Source organism: Simochromis diagramma, unplaced genomic scaffold (assembly GCF_900408965.1).
Source record: "Simochromis diagramma unplaced genomic scaffold, fSimDia1.1 OVJJ01000617.1, whole genome shotgun sequence".
Lineage (NCBI taxonomy): Eukaryota > Metazoa > Chordata > Actinopteri > Cichliformes > Cichlidae > Simochromis > Simochromis diagramma.
Genome location: NW_024386953.1, coordinates 624,277 through 644,840, shown reverse-complemented (window position 1 = coordinate 644,840; position 20,564 = coordinate 624,277). Strand labels below are relative to the sequence as shown.

General features: G+C 42.2%; 1 protein-coding gene and 1 long non-coding RNA gene across 2 annotated transcripts in view; one reads left to right on the top strand and one right to left on the bottom strand.

The window, feature by feature from the left end:
• Positions 1-308: 308 nt before the first annotated feature.
• On the bottom strand, positions 309-14,426 carry LOC120737724. The gene is made up of 3 exons (XR_005696825.1): positions 14,301-14,426; positions 1,181-1,190; positions 309-321 (listed from the first exon to the last, which is right to left on the bottom strand). It is a non-coding gene; the product is annotated as an uncharacterized LOC120737724 (long non-coding RNA).
• Positions 13,023-20,564, top strand: part of si:ch211-214e3.5 (zinc finger protein 518A) — a 24,568-nt gene continuing 17,026 nt past the window's right edge. Inside the window, exon 1 of the mRNA XM_040038557.1 lies at positions 13,023-13,423. The gene's annotated coding sequence lies outside the window, so the exon portion shown is untranslated. The remainder of the gene's footprint in view (positions 13,424-20,564) is intronic.

Below are 20,564 nucleotides of genomic sequence, written 5' to 3'. Positions count from 1 at the left end.
GGCAGGGGAAGTGGTGGGGGGGTGGGGGGGGAGATAGGCTTCCAAACCTTGGAGGGCCTGAGATGTCCCCAGAGAGGTGGCGTCTGATACCCAACCTGACATATAGACACAGACATACAGGCACACACAGATACAAACATCCATTCCCACCCTCATGCTCTCATATGCACTTACTCCACACTCAACCAACGTGGAGACAGACATAAAGAGACGCTGTACATACGATCACACTCCCCAAGCGTACTCTACGAACCGGGTCTAGGTACCCTTGCCCCTGGAGGGGGGAACTGCACCCAGACCCAGGTGGTGTTACCCTTTTCCCTGCGGTGGGGAGAGGCAGACCGCCCCGACTCCGCAGCAGCAGGGAGGCCCCACACTCCAGACCGCAGTCGGACGGCCAACTCCTCCTAGCCCCCCCCGCTCCAGCAGGCCGCAGAGAATGGGGGTGAGAGAAGACTCCAAACCTCCCTCCACCCGCTCATATGTAGTGTTGATGCATGTGTGTTCTAAGGTGCAATTAAAACCCAGGAGGGCATGGAGCTACCTGCCAGAGAGCAGCAGGTAAGCGCATAGCCCCTCCTACTAGCCCTCAATGTCTACGTGTATTTAAAATTGAGAGGTGGGCAACGACGCCAGGGGTGAGGTGTACACCCTGATGGTAATTTGGACTCCGTGTATCGTGCCCACCCCCAAGATCCTATATGTATGTGTAATGAGAGTGTGAGTAATGTGAATGTCTAAGTTGTGGGATAAAATTGAGGCAGAGGCAGCCAGAAGGGGACAGAGGGGGGTAGCCTCCTCTGCACCCTGGTGACATACCCCTACTCCAAGGCCCTGCATGTGTGGGTGGTTGTGGTGGAGCGGGAAGAGGGAGGCAGCTGGAGATGGGGAGGGAAGGAAGGGAGGGGCAGGTGACCCCTCCCTGGGGCCAGCTCCCCCGCTGACCCCAGTAGGCACTCCCATACTCCGCTCAGGTCACTCCTGAGGAGTGGGGACAGCGTTCCCGAGCCGGAGAGTGTTTTTACTGTGGAGGAAGCGGCCATCACATTGCTGTCTACCCGGTCCGGCCAAAAGCCAGGGCCCGCCGGTAAGTTCGGGGTTACGGGTGGGCAGTGTTTTCAGAGGAGATAAACCCTGTCTTTTGCTGTCAGTTTCTTTAATAACTAGTGCTAAGGCTCACTCTTTTTGTGCTATCGTGGACTCTGTGTCAGAGCAAAATTTAATAGACACTGAGGTGGCTAAATCATTGAATCTGCCTCTCACTCATCACGAGCCTCCAATTCCAGCCTCTGCTTTAAATAATGAGGTATTCGCTATGATCACTCACCAGACCGCTCCTGTCAAACTAATCACGTCAGGCAATCATCAGGAAAATATAACCCTCTTTACCACTTCTTCCCTTGACGTGTCAGTAATCCTCGGTTTCCCATGGTTGCAGAAGCATAATCCACACATCGTTTGACCCTATATGCAGAACAATGTTTGTCACAGTTGGATATTCATCTGCAATTTGAAGAATTCTCTCCTTCAGGTTGTTGACCATATCCTTAGGAAAGCAGAGGACTTTAGTGTTCTTACCGCACATCCTTTGTACATCCTTTACGGCAGAGTCACCCACAATCAGAGTTTCAGGCCTAGCCTTTAGCTTTCCCTGTGGCCTTTTACTTTTCAACAGATTTTCAGAGCTTACTTCGCTACTTTTAGATGGATGGTTGTCCGATATAGATTCAGGGTCCTTTGATAGTGGAGCAAATGTGTTCTGCAGTTTCACATTCAGTTGTTTTGGAGGTTTGTTGTTAACCTTCCTATTCATGGTTGTCCAGTCCTGTTTCCTCTCGTATACAGGGGTAGAAGAGCTTCTCTGTCTCGTAGGAAGTGAAGGCCAGTCGGTTTCAGAGATTTCAGCTCGCTGTGCTCTGCCCGTGATACGTCCTCCCCCTTCCAGGAGACATGATTTATGTCTTGGTTTTGCACCAAGACAGTCCAATGGGGGATTATCGCTTGAGGATTTATAATAATGCACAGAGTCTACTTTCTTGGTCATGTTATCTGTGCTCCTTAGCTGTGTACTAGCTTGCTCATCGCCATTGTTTTGAATCAAAGGCAAGGTTGTTTCATTTCCACACAGTCCATTTACCTCCACGTTTACTTCTAAGCGATGAATTTTTGTCTCCAGTACTGCAATCTTCTGTAGGAGGCTGTGGTAGTCATCTGTGGAGAGGGAAGGCATCTTGTTGCTAGTTAGCCTAGCGGTTAGCACCTTTCCAGGCTATTGAGGCTGTTCGGTGCCCAGAGGCTGTAATCAGGCTTCAGCTGTGTCTAGGCCACAGACACACGGAGCGCTGAGGATAAGGTAACTATAAAAATGTTGCTGTTTCTGTTAAGAACACTTTAGTCCTAATGATCTATAAGTGTCCAGAAGCTATCACAGGTAACCTCATACGGAAAAAAGGGAAAAAATCAGCATAAAAATCAATAAAAGAAGCAAAGCATTTAAAGAGCAAAGAGATGGCGCGTCCACACTCACAAAAGGTCCACACTCACAAAAGTAAGATGTGCACGTTCACGAACCGGTTAGATGATCAAGAAGCTCAGAGTAGAAGAGATAATCTCCGCATATTTGGTGTCAAGGAAGGTGTGGAAGGGACGAATGCTATTACATATTTTGAAAAGTGGCTTCCCTCTCTTCTTAATATGAAGACAAAGATCCAACTGGACCGCTGCCACAGAAGCTTAGGGGAGCCAACATCAGGTTCCCCAAGAGCTGTTATAATGAAACTCCATTACCTGACCGATAAAAGGGAAGTGTTAGCCTTAAGTGGCAAGAACAAACAGACTTTCTTTGAAGGAGCACTGATAACCATTCGTCAGGATGTTCCACAAAATGTGCGACAGCAGAGGAGAAGCTTCAACGAGGTCTGCCAGATGCTGATTACCAAAGGAATACGATTTAGGATGCTGTTTCCTGCATCCCTGCGTTTCACATACGAAAACAGAAGATTTTCCTTTGACTCTGCAGAAGAGGCATTGAAAGTGGCATCAGCAATAGGAGCATTACGTGAGTAATCATGAGGTCTACCCAGAAAATAATAACTGTCCCTTGTTTCAAGTGGTCTGACGAACAGTTGACTATTACACTCAGTGACTCAGTGTTGTATTATGATATTCTGGGAAGAAAAGAAGTAGAAGAAATGTGGCAACACCTATTGGTACATTGGAAGTCTTGTTGGGGTTTTGCTAGGCGCATACGTGGAAGCAAGGTGTATCATCTCTCCACAAGGTGCGCCCGCAACGGGTGAAGTTTCCTCCCAATCTTCGGGAGCAAGGAACATTTTCTGGGACTGGTCTAACCCTGTTTTTGGGACGATATAAATGTTTATTGCAGGAATATTATTTTTCAGTACCCAGATTTTTGTTTTTCTCTATATTTTGTTGGTGTTTGAGCAGATCTGAGCATAATCTGTTTTATAAGTTAAACTACAAGGCTGATACTTCTGTTGTCGCTAGCACAATACATAATCTAAGTAAACTGATCCTGCAATGAGTGATCTAAAGTATGTTTCCCTGAATGTTAAAGGGATAAACAATGTTATTAAACGTAAGAAAATTTTGACCTGGTTTAAGAAGGAGAAAACTAACATTGCTCTCCTGCAAGAAACTCACCTCTCAGATGTGGAACACCTAAAACTAAAGAGAGAATGGGTGGGGCAGGTGTACTTTTCTTCTTTTTCATCAAGTAAGAGAGGGGTTGCAATTTCAATTCATAAAAATACCCCATTTGTTCTTACAAAGTGTATTAAAGATGATCAGGGTAGATTTGTTATTATAATAGGACGTTTATATGGGGAATCTGTTCTGATAGGCCGTATTTATGCTCCGAATGTATATCTGGAAAACTTATACTCAGAACTTATAAAAGAAATATCTGTCAATTTGACAACATTTACTGTTCTGGCAGGAGATTTTAATTGTTGCATAGACCCAGAAATGGATCAAAATCCACCACCCAACAATTCAGTATCCAAAAAGCAAGAAGCTATCAAGGGACTGTGTTCTGACTTGCAGCTGATAGACGTTTGGAGAACTCTTCATCCAGGTGAAAAAGATTATACTTTTTATTCTAATCCACATAAGAGTTATTCCCGTATTGATTATTTCCTTGTCTCGAGGGAGGTCCTCAACAGAATTAGCATTTGTGATATTGGCACACGTATACTCTCTGATCATGCAGATGTTCATTTAAATATTTCACCTCCTGAAGCTCACCCAACTCTACATAGTTGGCGATTAAATCCATCACTTTTAAATAATTCTATGTTTCGGAGTTATATAAAAGAACAAGTGGATCTTTTTTTACGGACAAATGATAATGAAAACACAAATCCTTCTGTCCTTTGGGATACAATGAAGGCGCTGTAATTTCATACAGTATAGCGAAAAAGAAAGAATCTTTAAAACATCAAATGGACCTGGAAAAAAAATAAGCAGATCTAGAACACTCCCTCAAAATACATTTTTCACCTGACGTACTGAAAAAAATAGAAGCCACTAGATCAATCTGAATCAATTTCTGACTGAAAAAGCAGAGGCCAGTATATTCTATGCTAAGCATAGGCTGTTTGAGTTGGCAGATAAACCTGGACGGTTATTGGCATGTTTAGCTGCTGGGAAACTAGAATCTCTTGCTATAACATCACTAAAAGATGAAAGAGAATCAATATGAAAATAATAAACTGGTTAAATTAATGGAAAATTACTATAAACAATTATATATATCTGAAAATACAGCCACATTAAGTGATACCCAAATTTTTTTACATAAACTCAATTTACCAACTTTGTCTGAAGGCGATCGAGCTCGTCTTGGTGAACAAATAACACAAGAAGAGGTGCTGACAGCAATTAAATCTCTTCAAGGAGGGAAAGCCCCTGGTCCAGATGGTTTTGGTCCAGACTTCTATAAAGTTTTCCAGGATCAAGTAGCTATACCCCTCTTAAATATCTATCTGCACTCTATGTATTGGGAAGTCTTCCCAATACATTGTACTCTGCGAACATATCGCTCTTCCATAAGAAGGACAAACCAGCTGATCAATGTGCTTCCTATCGCCCACTTAGTTTAATAAATGTTGACAGCAAAATTTTGTCCAAAATATTGTCTAGCAGACTAGAAAATTATATACCCAAGCTTATTAAGGCAGATCAGACGGGCTTTATCAAGAATAGAGAATCAATTACAAACATGAGAAAATTACTGAATATTATAGAACACTCCAATGTAACCAAAACACAAGGACTTGTTGTGTCACTTTATGCAGAAAAAGCTTTTGACCACGTTGAGTGGACTTATATGTTTGCTGTGATGGAGAAATTTGGCTTGGGCAGGGGGTTTATAGACATGATCAGACTGTTACAGTGGGGCAAAAAAGTATTTAGTCAGCCACCGATTGTGCAAGTTCCCCCACCTAAAATGATGACAGAGGTCAGTAATTTGCACCAGAGGTACACTTCAACTGTGAGAGACAGAATGTGAAAAAAAAATCCATGAATCCACATGGTAGGATTTGTAAAGAATTTATTCGTAAATCAGGGTGGAAAATAAGTATTTGGTCAATAACAAAAATACAACTCAATACTTTGTAACATAACCTTTGTTGGCAATAACAGAGGTCAAACGTTTACTATAGGTCTTTACCAGGTTTGCACACACAGTAGCTGGTATTTTAGCCCATTCCTCCATGCAGATCTTCTCGAGAGCAGTGATGTTTTGGGGCTGTCGCCGAGCAACACGGACTTTCAACTCCCGCCACAGATTTTCTATGGGGTTGAGGTCTGGAGACTGGCTAGGCCACTCCAGGACTTTCAAATGCTTCTTATGGAGCCACTCCTTTGTTGCCCGGACGGTGTGTTTTGGATCATTGTCATGTTGGAAGACCCAGCCTCGTTTCATCTTCAAAGTTCTCACTGATGGAAGGAGGTTTTGGCTCAAAATCTCACGATACATGGCCCCATTCATTCTGTCCTTAACACGGATCAGTCGTCCTGTCCCCTTGGCAGAAAAACAGCCCCATAGCATGATGTTTCCACCCCCATGCTTCACAGTAGGTATGGTGTTCTTGGGATGCAACTCAGTATTCTTCTTCCTCCAAACACGACGAGTTGAGTTTATACCAAAAAGTTCTACTTTGGTTTCATCTGACCACATGACATTCTCCCAATCCTCTGCTGTATCATCCATGTGCTCTCTGGCAAACTTCAGACGGGCCTGGACATGCACTGGCTTCAGCAGCGGAACACGTCTGGCACTGCAGGATTTGATTCCCTGCCGTTGTAGTGTGTTACTGATGGTGACCTTTGTTACTTTGGTCCCAGCTCTCTGCAGGTCATTCACCAGGTCCCCCCGTGTGGTTCTGGGATCTTTGCTCACCGTTCTCATGATCATTTTGACCCCACGGGATAAGATCTTGCGTGGAGCCCCAGATCGAGGGAGATTATCAGTGTTCTTGTATGTCTTCCATTTTCTGATGATTGCTCCCACAGTTGATTTTTTCACACCAAGCTGCTTGCCTATTGTAGATTCACTCTTCCCAGTCTGGTGCAGGTCTACAATACTTTTCCTGGTGTCCTCTTTGGTCTTGGCCATGGCGGAGTTTGGAGTCTGACTGTTTGAGGCTGTGGACAGGTGTCTTTTATACAGATGATGAGTTCAAACAGGTGCCATTCATACAGGTAACGAGTGGGGGACAGAAAAGCTTCTTACAGAAGATGTTACAGGTCTGTGAGAGCCAGAGATTTTCCTTGTTTGAGGTGACCAAATACTTATTTTCCACCCTAATTTACAAATAAATTCTTTACAAATCCTACCATGTGAATTCATGGATTTTTTTTTCACATTCTGTCTCTCACAGTTGAAGTGTACCTCTGGTGCAAATTACTGACCTCTGTCATCATTTTAAGTGGGGGAACTTGCACAATCGGTGGCTGACTAAATACTTTTTTGCCCCACTGTATGTTATACATGAATGGATCCACGCATATCTAAAAGAGACAGAGAATCCCCTTGAAGCCTGGACATGTTCGCCATTTAATCTCCTAAGCGAACTAGTGAGTAAAACTCCGATAAAAACTCCTTGTTATATTTAGGAGGCCGATAAACTATTGCACACAAATATTACATCCTTCAAAATGAAGGTCTTATTTGCCACCGATCTGGCATTTATTAAACCCAACCTGAGGGGAGCTGGTTCGGAGACCTCCGCAACAGTGACAACCAGATCCACCGGTCGAAGGTTTGAGCGGTCTATTCCCCTCCAAAGCAGATGCCGAAGAAGGAAGGATTTGACAGGGCTACTCCCGATAGAGCCGACAACGGGAATCAACCAGGAATCCACAGGAGCCAGAGCATGCGATGGTACCAAGAGTCGTGGAAAAGATTGACAAACGGAGCGGAGATTGTGAGGAAGTTAAGAAATCGGGATTCACAGCTTAACGAGGCGACCTCCACGGGTACCCCGTCTCCTGCGTCGCTTCTGCATATCTGATGGCGGTGGTAGGGGATGCCAGCACGATGGCATTGCTTCCAGGTAGGGACGCAGAGAACCTTGGCTAACTTTACCAAACCGAACTGAAACTTTGGTGGATGAGCCTATTTTCAATAATGTCTGACGATCATAAGACAGTATTGAACTGACATGTTGCACAATAATTATTATTACAAAACAATAAAAACAGACAGATAAAAAAGAGCGGTAGACGGCGTGCCAAACACACAGGCGCCATCTTTTGAGCATGCGTTGGTCTTTGTTACTCTACAATTTCAACTCTAAAGTTTGCTATAAGGAAGGATTAGAAAACATTGTGACTGTGCCTCTGTCATTCTTTTAGGGGACCAACTTTTTTTATTTTTGATTGGGTACAAAAAAGAAACAAAGCCAAAAAAAACTGTGGTACAGTAACAGATTATGTCGTGTGTGTGTATACATATTAAAATAATTAAAAAATACACACACACACACAAGGAATATAACTAACTACAGATATGGAATACAATTAGAAAATAAAAAATATGTACAATTATGAGCGGGGGTAGTAGAAAATATAGATAGGACATGATGTGGAAAGGGCTTTTACTGAGTTCTGTGTGCAAAGTTTTTATAGCTTAAGTAAAGTGGTATTGTAACACATTAACTAAGTAGTCTGACATCTTGGGGAAAGAAAGTATTCTTATGCATGCTGGTTCTGATGGACCACAGCCTCCTTCCAGCGGGGAGTGTCAGAAACAGTTAATAACTGAAGTGTGAGTGGACTATTTTTGAAGGATACTCCAGAGTCGGTGGACTGTGAAAATGTTGACTCAGAGCCAAAGCACTCAGGACCCCTGGAGGTAGTAAAGTCTGCTGTAGCTCAGCCTGCTCTAGCCCAGCCTGTAGCTCAGTCAGTAGCTCAGTCACCGGTTCAGCCACTTTCATCCTCTGCTGGATGCTCTGAAGAGCTCATTCAGCCAATTGAGGACTGCATATCACTGCCATTACTTGAACAGACGGTCTGCACTGCACAGCCCCAGCCACAGCATCCCTGAGCGAGCTGTGTGCCCTGTGCAGTTGCAGTTAGCGTCGCTTCAGCCAGAGGACTCCGCACCTTCTGGTCCTGTGTCTGCTCACGCTGGAGGGTCTGCGGAGCTCGTCCAGCTATCAACTCCACCGTCTGCTCCACTGTCTGCCACACCGCTCTCTGCTTTACCATCTGCAACTGCTGCTCCCCCATTATCTGTTCAAACGCCTGAAGCTGCCTCTCGACCACCATCAAAAATGCCTGTGGCAGCAACGCTGCCATCTTCTGCTCGTCCGTCTGCAGCTCCTACGTCACCATCACCTAACCTGCCTGCTTCATCATCGTCATCTCCGCCGCCAGCAGTCGCTATGCCGCCTGGAACCCGCTCAGCCCGAGTCGGAGGTGGGCATGCCGGTGGGACCCGTTCAGTTTGAGCGGGAGGTAAGCGCCGGAGGGACCCACTCAGTCCGAGCTGGAGTTCAGCGCACCAGAGGGGCCTGCACATCCACGGCCTGCACATCCACGTCCAGCATGTCCACATCCAGCAACCACCCCCCAGCCATCAGCGAAGGAGCTTCCCCGTCATGGGCGGGTACCTGAACTGTTTCGTTGCTGCCCCTGGACCCTTGGAAGGCTGCCAGAACTGTCTCAACGTCGCCATCGCACCCGTGGCACGTCTTCAGAGCTGCGACGCTGCCACCGGACCTGTGGTCGGCCACCTGAGCCGCTATGTTGCTGTTTCGCTGCCACTGGACCCATGGCAGGTTGCCAGAACTATTTTCTGCCCACTGGGACTGTGGTTGGTTTCTTCTTTTTTTTGGGGGGGGGGGGGAGGCTACTTGGGCTCAGACTGCTTTTGTTTTGGCGGAGTTGTTTTTCTGGACCTCCGTCCTGGACCTCACACCACCCACCCTGGGTTGGTTGTCCTATATATTTTTTTTGTTGGTTTTGGGCCTTCGGGAGCCGGCCCTTAGAGGGGGGTACTGTCAGGAACCTGGTCCTGATGACCCAGGGCCCATGGGCAGTTTTGGGCTTGTTGGTGTGTAACATGATTATCTGTTGTGCTTGTATCTCTGGGTTCCCTTTCTCCTGTGAGTGTGCATGTGTGTGGAGTCCTGGTTTTCCTGGGCCACCAGGCTTGGTGGGTGTGTCCCGTTGGGAGGCTGGCCACACCCTTGGAGGAGGAACACACACACAGCGCAGCCGTGACAACTTTGGATGGTTGGCCTCAGATATTAAAACTCATTCACCTTCATTACCTTTATTCCTTCTATCATCCATTACAATTTCATCGTTGTCATTCACGCATTCATTGCATTCTGCCTTGCCTTTATTCACTTTCACTCCTCTTTTCTACAGAGCCTTCAGTACTATCCTATGACATATGGTTTTTAGATGGTGGCACTGACAAAAACATCCAGCTACATCTTCTAATTATTTCCGGGTTCTGTGATCTGTCATTGATGTAAAAAAAATAATACTCCATTGAAGCAAACACAACTTTGTGTTCGAGGGCTCTGCATGGATTCCCCATAAATTGTTTTATTAATGCCCGGCGTCCTAGTGTATATTTAGAATAATTCCAGGTCCAGTTAGAGGTTTAGTTATTTAGGCAATGTTTGTGCTGATTTTGTACAATACTTGTATGATATGTTTCAACTCTTGTTCCACATTCAGTTTTGTTAACAATATGAAAGTAAATGGAGTAAACTGAGACAGCTGATAAAAGCTAAAAAGACATATCTATTTAAATCCATCCATCCATTCGCTTCCGCTTATCCTTTTCAGGGTCGCGGGGGGTGCTGGAGCCTATCCCAGCTGCCATAGGGCGAGAGGCAGGGTACACTCTGGACAGGTCGCCAGTTTGTCGCAGGGCATCTATTTAAATCCCATAAATTAATTACAAAGACTAGAATTGAATTATTTTTTATTTTATTTTATAAGGTTTACCCTAATCTCATACTAACCTGACCAGCCTGCTCTCAACTTCCCAATTTTCTACCCTGTATGAAAGTACTGTCCTAAATATAAAATAACATTTTGTTTTAAATGTTTGGGTTACCTATGAGGCTATCTTTATGAACTGCTCATCAGAACAAAAGGAGGTCAACATCCAAAGAAGATTCTAATGAGTTTGGAAAGAAAGCAACTTGCCTTCTTTTTGAAGACATTTCACCTCTCATCTAAGAAGATTCTTCAGTTCTTAAAGCGAATTGGGGGAGAGTCCCAGCTATTTCAACCCTAGCGAGGGTTGTCCTTTAAGAGGGTTGTTGATTCACTGTTAGTCATGTGCCTCATCACACGAGCCAAGGTGTGAAAAGAGTCATGGGACATTACCACCAGAGGTTTTGGGTGAAACCACTGGGAGCCCTTGCCTCACCCTGTCATGTGACCTAATTACAGCAAGACTGCATTGTAGTTGGCAGAGAGTGGGTGTCATAAGCCACCCACTCTGTTCAATGATGGCCACTCATAGCGGACTTCTCCTTCAAAACATCTGTCTTAAATGCAAACACCAGCAACCTCAAAAGCATGGCCTTTACACTTCAGGTGCAGATGTACAGCTGAATTTTGTCCTGTCGAGGTGGGTCTTATGGATAAACCTGATGCATAAAGGATGACAATGTTTTTCCCAACATTAAAGTTTATTTGAAGCCCACACAAAGACCAGTACTTATTCTTTGACTCCCACCACACTCTAAAATACAAACTTAAGGTAATCAGGACTCTTCAACACTGGGTAGAACACATTCCAAGGCAAAGGGAAGGAAAAGGAAAACACAGTCCTTAAAACGTGGTTACCCTTGACCCTTCATCAGAGAAGGTCAGACACCAACGAGGCAGAATGTCCTTCAGGAAGAATAAAGAACTATTCCTGAAGAATGGGTGATCATGCCTTTTTAGTGTTTTAAAAACTCTCTACACATATTTCCAAAGTTCCTAGTAAAATAAATTTTAATAAATTTAATAAATACATTTTTAGAAATAACTCTTTGGGAATCATTATATTGGTCTTTCAAATTGTTATTCTTGGCTTCTTTTTTGTATATTCAACTAAATGAAAGTTATTTGTTATATAAAGAAACAAGACAGAAACAAGTTTTAAAATAAGATCCTTGCTGAAATGATTAATAGGTCAGTGTTAAATGGCTTAAAACAAACAAAAACTACTAAGCTTGTGGTTAATTTGTAACTTTGTTTTCCAAGAAACTAATTTACAGAAAAGCTTACAGTCTGACAGAATCAAGTGTGAGATTAAGAAGAATATCTGAAATGTCACAGAGCCCTCTAACTAAAGAAAACCCTTTAAAAATTATAAACAACAGTCATCCTCCTTAACACCTTAAAGCTGTATATTATATACTGTAGAGGTGGGAATCACCATACATCCCACGATACGATATTATCACAATACTTAACGCACAATACAATATTATTGCAATTTTTAAAATATTTTGCGATATTCAGATTCTGTACATAAAGGTAAACTTTATCAATATTCATTTTATCTAATATCAAAGTCTCAGTCTCAGTCTTTCTCTCATTTCAGTTTTATTGTTGACAAACTGAACGGTTTGTATTACAGTCTAGTCCAACTTAACTGAATGCAACCATCTGGTACAATTATAGCTATTCTGAACTATGCTATTTATGAAAACTATGCAGCCCCTTCAGCAACTGAAGAATTTGAAAGTAAATTAAAACAAAATATAATTTTACATTAAATAAAAAAAGTTTTAAACTTAATTAAAATAAAACATGTCTTAAATTAAAATAAGTAAACTGTCATGTTTATTGCTGCCAAAAAAAAGTTAAACACATTTGGACAGTGTCAGGATTCTTGCTCAGAAAAAGGATCAACATGCTCTGAAGTCAGAGCACAAAAACCTTTTTTGTAACAAAATTACGATTTCTGCTGTCCCTGTATCGATACATTATTAGCAAGCAAAATATCACAATACTACATAGTATCGATTTTTTCCCCTACCCCTAATATACTGTATATTAATGCTGATAATAATTTGGTCTTATTTGATAAATTGTTTATATTCTCATACATGTAGCTAGTGTGCATCATACATACATAAATTATCAACAAATAAATAATCCACCTATTTCTGCTGACACAAATTAGTCCCACACACTTATACCCCTCACACTGAGCTTCTGTACAGTAATATCTGAAACATGCTCGGTACACAGTGCTCCGTGCTCCTGTGCCAGGCGGACAACGAAGTAACCATTTGTAAGCTTCTCAGCTTCATCCATTACTGCATGTCTGTATGGGCTGCTGTGTCAATAACCTACATGGAATCTGTGCATCATACTGAGATCATAAAGAGACGGATTCATCTGCAGATTTAGAATTATACATAAAACATTCTAGTGTCGGAGAAAATAAAGGTATTCAAGCAACAAGCAACACACTGAACAGGAAATGGCGTGTATCCGCCATTGCTGCTCGTTGCTTCTTCTTCCCCCTATCTGGTTCACACACACACACACACACACACACAGAGGCCAAAGATGACGTAAGGCTCATGCTGCAGGTTCCTCTACGGGCGTCTCGTATAGTGGAATAAATTTCCATTTTAGTGCAAACGGTTTTACCGGTGTTTTATACGAATAAAAAAAAAATCCTCCCTTATGGCACTAGTTCTGTCTTTACAAGCAATACATATTCATCCGCTTCTACGTGAGTGTCAAGAACACAGCAGTACCCGGATGGACTGTCATGGCCGCCGTCGCTGTGGATCCACAGAGAGGAGAGGAAGAAGGAAAATGTTTCTGTTGTGTATTTTTTCAAGCTGAACATTGTCTTTATGATGCTGGACGTAGACGGGACGCCGCCTGAACTTCCGTCGAGTTCATAGTAAGAAATAACTGGTTTCCCGTAACTTTGAATGTCTTTGCGTGGGTGGGGGCTTTATTTTGGTGTAAAATAACTGCTTATTAAACTCCACCGACACTAACCCTGTCGTGAAGTGGCTCGTATATTTCCGACTAAATGGGAAAAAATAATTTAAAAAAATCGGGCACAGTACGCTAAACTGTCACCGCGTACACCGCAGACTCCTTTGTTGTTGTTCGTCTTGCAGCCTTTAATTCTCCCACTGGTGCAGCTCTCCCTCGCGTTTCCTAAACTTAAACGACTATAGAGCAAGTTACCCGGAAAAGTACGCAGAAATTATATTAAGATGTCGAACTTTCTAGCTGTGGTACAGCTTCATATTTTGTACATATCGGCGTGTTATATTACCTATGTTATATAGTTTTGACACGATGCAACTTTTTTTCTCATGCCCAAGCTTCTTTTATATCTGCCCATCAAGGGGTTGTGAGCATAGAGCAGCCTACCTCTCTGCATTCATGATGTTGAACGAAATCCTGGTCACTTTAAATGGCATTAGAATTACTTTCATGTGTCCACTTTATAATGCATAATTAAAGTTGACTAGGTTTATATGTATAGCATATTATGTTTTGATACCATTTTTCCATGCTCTGTGCTAGGGCTATATACACGTTTTTTAAAGTATGTGACAGTATAGTGTTAATACAAAAAGGTTTTCTTTTTTCTCCTTTTTTGACTGAAGTAACTAAGTCATAAAATCACGGCAGCCATTTTTCCTCCCAACATGGCTTCCTCATCCACAAGGTTGAGTGAGACCTGGTCAGCTGCACACTGATGTAACCCTGTAGTGGCAGTAACAAGGTTACATTAATTTGTATTATTTTCCCTAGACCACTGCCCATACAGTAAAAGTCAAAAGTTTAGACACACCTTCTCATCCAATGGATTTTCTTTATTTTATGACTATTTACATTGTAGATTCTAACTGAAGCAATCAAAACTATGAATGAATACATATTGAATTATGTAGTAAACCAAACTGTGTGAAATAACTCAAAACATTTTTTAGGTTTTAGATTTTTCAAAATAGCGACCCTTTGCTTTGATTACTGCTTTGCGCACTCTTGGCATTCTCTCAATAACCTTCATGAGGTAGTCACCAGAAATGGTTTTACAACAGTCTTGAAGCAGTTCCCAGAGATGCTGAGCACTTGTTGGCTCTTTTGGCTTCCTTTTTTGATCCATCTCATCCCAATCCATGTCAATTGGGTTTAGGTCAGGTGTCTGTGGAGGCCAGGCAATCTGGCGCATCACTTTCCTTATTGGTCAAATAGCCTGGAGGTGTGTTTGGGGTCACTGTCCTGTTGAAAAATAAATGATGGTCGAACTAAACGCAAAGCAGATGGAATGGCATGTTGCTGCAGGATGCTGTGGTTGCCATCCTAGTTAAGTGTGCTTTGAGTTTTGACTAAATCCACAATGGTGTCACCACCAAAGCACCATCACACCTCCTCCATTCTTCACAGTGGGAACCATGCATGTAGAGACCATCCAATCACCTTTTCTGCGTCGCCAAAGACAGTTGGTGGAACCAAAGATCTCAAATTTGGACTCATCAGACCAAAGCACAGATTTCCACTGGTCTAATGTCCACTCTTTGTGTTTCTTGGCCCAAACAAATCTCTTCTGCTTTTTGCTTTTCCTTAGTCGTGGTTTCTTAGCAGCTGATTGACCATAAAGGCCTGATTTGCACAGTCTACTCTGAACAGTTCATGTAGAGATGTGTCTTCACTCTGTGTTGCATCTATCTGGGCTCTAATCTGAGGTGCTATTCACTTGCAATTTCTGAGTCTGGTGACTGTGCTGAAACTATCCTCAGCAGCAGAGGTGATTCTTCGTCTTCTTTTCCTGTGAGATAGTTTTGCTGTAGCGCCTATTTTTCGTCTGCACTTGGGGACATTCAAAGTTTTGGACTGGTGTTTTTCTTTAGTTAGTTGACAGAATTCATATTATGGCAAGAACCAAAGAGTTGTCAAATACGGCTGTCATCTGTGTACCAATTAGACTTCTGCACAACATAGTTGATGATTCGAACCGATTCAGAAGTAAAGAAATTCCACAAATGAACCCTGACGAGGCACATCTGTGAAGTGAAAACCATTTCAGGTGACTACATCATGATGTTCATTGAGAGAAGGCCACGGGTTTCCAGTGGTGTCAAAAAAATAAATGAATCAAAGGGTTTGTTACTTTCAGGAATCTAAAATATAAGACATATTTATCAACTTTTTTTGCTACATAATTCCGTGTATCTTGCTTCATATATTTTATATCTTTTATATGTATCTACAACATAGAAATTTGGCCCACACAAATCTCTTCTGCTTGTTGCTTTTCCTTAGTTGTGGTTTCTTAGCAGCTATTTAACCATAAAGGCCTGATTCACACAGTCTCCTTTGAACAGTTGATGTAGAAATGTGTCTGCTACTGGAGCTCTGTGTGGCATCTATCTGGGCTCTAATCTGAGGTGCTGTTAACTTGTGATTTCTGAGGCTGGTGTCTTGTATGTATTAACCCTCAGCAGCAGAGGTGGGCTTCCTTTCCTGGGGCGGTCCTCATGTGAGTCAGTTTCATCGTAGTGCTTGACGGTTTCTGTGACTGCGTTTGGAGACAGATTTAAAGTTTTAGTCAAAGGAGCTTGCAAAGAAAAGCGTCTGGACTTCTTTAAGTTGCTTGAAGACGTTTCACCTCTCATCCGAGAAGCTTCTTCAGTTCTGGTTTAAAAACAATAAAACTAAGACTGACATTTTACAAGAGGGAAGTGCAAATTGCATTAATAAATAACATGTAAACAATAAATCTAAGAAAAACAGCTGCATGATCGTATAAAACAAAAATATATTTGGGATCTCATGCCTAACCGATGTCCTCACCTGTCACAAAATTAAGTTATCATTAAGTTCTTCAGACCTGAAGAAGCTTCTCGGATGAGAGGTGAAACGTCTTCAAGCAACTTAAAGAAGTCCAGACGCTTTTCTTTGCAAGCTCCTTTGACTACGATGACCTGGATGACTGAGAACCTTCACAGACATTTAAAGTTTTAGCAGTTTTCCAGACTGGCTGCCCTTCAGTTCTTAAAGTAATGATGGGCTGAAGTTTCTCTTTACTTAGCTGATTGGTTCTTCGCATAATGTGAATTCTAACAGTTGCCAAATTGGGCTGCTAGCTGTGTACCAACCTGACTTCTGCACAACACACCTGATAGTTCCAGCCTCATTAAGAAGGCAAGAAATTCAACAAATGAACCCTGACAGGCACACCTGTGAAATGAAACCATTTCAGGTGACGACATCATGAAGCTCATCGAGAGAACATCAAGGGTTTTGCAGTACTGTCAACAACGCAAAGGGTTGCTACTTTGAGGAATCTAAAATAGAAGATGTATGTAGAGTTATTTATACTTTTTTTTTCTTCTTTGCTACATAAGAAGAAAAAAAATAATAAAGAAATGTAAGAATAAAGAAAAAACATTGAATGAGAAGGTGTCCAAATTTTTGATTGGTAGTGTATATCAGGAATAAGTGAAGAAGAATTCTGTTGGATTTTAAAAGAGTTCATTACAAGTGTTGAAGAATGCATTCGTTTTAACAGTTGCACTGTGCAAAAAAGTAAATTGTTGGATGCAACTTCTCTTTTATAGGCTGCATTAGCTGCTACTAGCATAACACACGCTCCAATCTCTGCCTGGACTGTCAGCTTTTGAGTTAACTTTTTTTTTTTTAAACATGATGTGTTTTTAATCTCTGTACAGTCTACTACATACAACAAAGAAGCAACACAGTTTAAGTCTCACAGGCACCTGGTAAGGGCCTTATACTAAGATTGTGCAGGAATTTTAGTAATTAAAAACAGGGAAGTAAAAATGAAATGGTTTAAAAACAATAAAACTAAGACTGACATTTTACAAGAGGGAAGTGCAAATTGCATTAATAAATAACATGTAAACAATAAATCTAAGAAAAACAGCTGCATGAATGTATAAAACAAAAATATTTGTTTGGGATCTCATGCCTAACCGATGTCCTCACCTGTCACAAAATTAAATTATAAAGCTTTTTAGAGAATGGTACAAATAATTTCCCGAAGTGTTCTATAAGTAAGTAAAATTTATTTATACAACACCTTTCAAGATAAAATCATAAAGTGCTTCACAGAAGCTAAAACATAAAAAAAAAAAAATCAACCAAAAGCAAGTTTAAAAAGATGAGTTTTTAGGTGTGTTTTTGAAAGACATGACTGAGTCCACAAATCTAAAACTCAATGTGAGGGAGTTCCAAAGTCTGGGGCCACAGTTACAAAAAGCTCTGTCACCTTTTGGACAACTAGCAAGTCCTGATCACATGACCTCAGGGACCTGCTGGGGATGTAAAAGATCACAGATGTATGTTGGTGCTTGTCCATGCAGAGCGTGGCCGTTATTTTCAGTCAGTTTGAGCGAGAAGGAGTTCTGCTGCTCCACTTCAGAGGTATGAAGTGGAGTGGGTGTAATGGGTTGTCCATGATGGAGTGCAGTTAGTTGAATGACCTCCCTGTCCCAAACTGACTCAGACATCTCCAAATTCTGACCAATGATGCTTCCAGCCTTCTTTATTCTGATGGCATTGCTGACACCCCCCCCCCCCCCACAATTAAAGCAGGGGTAGGCAACCTTTCTGATGAGTGCCATGTAAAATTTCCTCATAAGTCAATGTGCCATATGATTGCATTAGCAATAAATTTAATAACACTCCATATTAACAGTTACACACTATATAGAACAACTTTATAGAATTATATTTGTTTGCAGATGTTGGCAGCTATCAGCGAATAGTTATCAGCTATTTTGAAACAAAAAAAGACTTTTTTTATCCATAACAGCAAATGAACTGTACAACGGAAAATACAAATGCTATTTATGGTCTCCTCACAACAATGATAAGAAAAATAAACTGGGCCAATATGGCATGTTTGTTAATACAGAGACACACACGTTAATGTGATCTTTGGTCTCCCACTGTCCAGCATTCATACTGTCTCGAGTACGGATGTATCCGTGTATTTCCGTGGTGCTGATGCTGTGCTGAGCGGACAGCTCCTGAAGCATTTTGAAGTGTCGGAATGTGGAAATTTCAACATCGCTTGAAAAAACTGCCAGCTAGCAACGTCCCTCTCACCAGTAGGCTAAGTTATTTTTAGCCAATTACAAATTGAATCTGGTAGTTGGGGTTGTTAGCTAAGATACTGTCATTAAGAAGCAGCACAACTAATGTGTTTATTCGAGCTAATTTGCGATGTGCACCACTGGCCTGGCCATTTTTTTTTTTTTTTTTTTTTTAAATGCACCTTCTCAGATTAACTCACTGCATGTCGTGCCCAAGGCTGGACTAGGACAAAAAACGGGCCCGGGCATTTTGACTAGAGACCGGCCCACCAGGTATAGGAAAAGCCATAAAGCCTTTGAATTAAAACAGATGCTGTTGTGACAGTGAGCTACGCCGTCTTGTTGGTATATGTATGATTTCTATACATTTTACATCAGATAAAAACTTTGGTTGGAAGATTCAGATAATTATTTATTAAAAGTGAGACATTTTAAATGAGAATAAGACAGAAAAGTATTTCTTTGTGCCCCCCTCTCCCTGTTAATGCCCTACCTGGCCCCCTGGCAACACTTTGCTAGACCCGCCCCTGCACAGTTACCAGCTGTCAGCTACTTAGAAAAGGATCCTGGTGTTATTTGTCTCTCAGAAACAGTTCATAACTTCAACTCATCCATGTCACCTAAAAGGTAAACCTGTTTCTCCATCACCTGTTCAGCTCTGATGATTCAGTAAGGACATCTCCTGGTTTCATCTTCATGTTTCCCTCTCACCACATATCCAAACCGACATCATGACCAGCAGCTTTACAGCTGTGGCTCCAGCAAACATCAGCTGATACTAGAAAGTAATATTAAATAAATTCTAACAACAGCTGATCAAGCTTAAACGTGCTGCTGTTGTTTAGTGCGACATCCGCTAGTTTCCTCCTTCTGGCGCAAAGTGGGCAATAAACAAACAAGAGAGAAAAGTCGATCAGCTGATCATTGATCAGTTTTCATGATTGAAGTAGAAACAGGAGAGAGAGGGGAGAGAATGAGAGGAGAAGAGGCAGCTGACAGTGTAAAGACACAGAATAAATCCAGCTTTTCCATTCTAGCTGAAATACTGGACAATCATGTTCATTGTCAGCTCAATACGAAATGCGTGATATTTTCTCTGAATATGGGACGTTTCCATTTTTTACAGGACGGTTGGCAACTCTACTAACTAACCTTATGAATAAAATGAAGTTCACTATCAGTAACATCATAGCACCACCCAGCTGTATAGAAACTCCGTCATGCTAGCTAGTACGCAGTACGAGTTATTGTAACTGACTGTAAAAAGTCAGCACAACGAAAATAAACTCCACCTAAACTTGGTTTATATCTGACCCAGATAGACTGCAGGTCAGAACTTCTTACCGGAAGTTCAGTTCACCTGACAGTCAGACCGACGGCTGCCTCGGGTCTCTTCTCCTCCTGCCTCCCCTTTCCCTCATCCACCTGCTGGCCTCTGTGGAAGCTCCGCCATAGAAACCACCGACAAACAACTTTGGTGGTGGTTTCTATTTTTCTATTTTAGTTATTTTTACACATCTGCCAGCATCTGGCCAATCCACCACCTTTCATTGTTTATACCGTTACCAAAAAAAATAGAATTCATCAGCCCATAAAAACGAAAAATCACCATCGGGCATTTGGTTGTGCCATCAGTTAACCCTGGCACGCGTGCCCTGGGTTGCCGACCCCTGCATTAAAGGATCTAAGCGATCTTAGAAAATAAAGTCTGCTCATCACCTTCTTGTGCACAGCATCACTGTCGGTCCTCCAATCCAGTCTGTCATTCAGGTGAACGCCAAAGTGCCTGTAGCTGTCATTGTTTGCACCTCTTCACCCATGATCTTGATTGGCCTAGACGCAGCATTCCCCCCCCCCCCCCCCCCCACCGGAAGTCAACCTTTTGTCTTGCTAACGTTCTCAAGTGAGGTGATTTCTTCCAGACCACTCCACAAAGTTTCTCACCAACTCCCTGTACTC